General features: G+C 35.6%; 1 long non-coding RNA gene across 1 annotated transcript; it reads right to left on the reverse strand.

Annotated features, from left to right (window-relative positions):
* Positions 1-246: 246 nt before the first annotated feature.
* On the reverse strand, positions 247-993 carry LOC121858499. Its single transcript, XR_006087459.1, has 2 exons — positions 795-993; positions 247-612 (listed from the first exon to the last, which is right to left on the reverse strand). It is a non-coding gene; the product is annotated as an uncharacterized LOC121858499 (long non-coding RNA).
* Between the last annotated feature and the right edge of the window lie 206 nt (positions 994-1,199).

Consider the following 1,199-nt stretch of genomic DNA (forward strand, 5'->3'; position numbering starts at 1 on the left):
CTTTAGTACGAGAATGTGTACTTTGAACGATTGGAAAGTAAAAAGCCACACATTAATGTCATCATTTGTCTATTGTGTTATGTTGTGAAAAAGTAATACTAATTTAAGAGGAGTAGAGCTGTATTTCCCGAAGCGTTTAACACCATTAAGTAGAGTATTTGAGAACTATTTATGGGCAAACTTTCAAACAGCAGACGTAGTCGAGATTTTATTATACTCTGGGTTTTGATTTAGTAAAAGCAAGGATTTGGATTATTCCATAAATAGAAAAACTTTATTGGTTACATATACTGGATATTCAATATGTACAAGTTTGACTTTACTTGCACAGAATGTAATGCAATACAGCTCATGACCCACAAATGGGGTAGAAGAAATAACAAAGCAGTTTTTTTGGAGACCAATTTCTTGTAGTTTAACACTAGGAAACTCACTGTAATGCTGTGGGAAGGATCCACTAACCGCGGTAGAACTGGAGTAGGAAAGGAATTGTTGCGATCGAGTTCTCCAGCAACAGGTAAATTTTGTAGACGCTCCGAATTGTTCTTGTGGTGACACTGCAGCTACCTCGGTCAACTCGTATAGGGTTTATGGTCGTTTGAGGAGCGTGTTCTAGAAATAGCAAGAAGATTAATGTTATGTAAGCCTGGTTTAACGAGAAACTTATTTAAAAAGTTTAGTTTAGGTAATATCAAGACTAATAAAATTTCCCTTTTTTTTTTTTGTCAAGTGAAATTTTAAACAATAGCTTCCCAATCGCCAACAAATAATTTACAATTTGAAGATACACTTACAGTACAGAAGATGTTGTAGCGTCGTCGCGTGCCAGTGTTCTGTGTTGACGTCCGTCTACCAGGCTTTATATACAGGCGGCCCACACTCCCTGACCAATCACAAGCTGTTTTAGGTGAAATTGTAGCCAATGGGAACATTGCCTTGTTATGACGTCAAAGTGACGCCGGCAGGTTTGGTTGTTTGATGACGAGTAAACGATTTAAACTTTATTGTGACACGAAAGTAGTGTAAAACGTGAAAGGAAAATATTATGAAATCGTATTCAGTGCTTTACTTATTTTGGATAGAAATTGTGAATATATTACAACAGCAATATTGGCCTCAGTTTAAGTGTGAGACATTGTTAAGACACATATACATCCAAATAGTACTATTGTAATATTAAAAAAGTCTTAAACTTAAAT

Source organism: Homarus americanus, unplaced genomic scaffold (genome assembly GCF_018991925.1).
Source record: "Homarus americanus isolate GMGI-L3 unplaced genomic scaffold, GMGI_Hamer_2.0 scaffold32022, whole genome shotgun sequence".
NCBI classification, from domain to species: Eukaryota; Metazoa; Arthropoda; class Malacostraca; order Decapoda; family Nephropidae; genus Homarus; species Homarus americanus.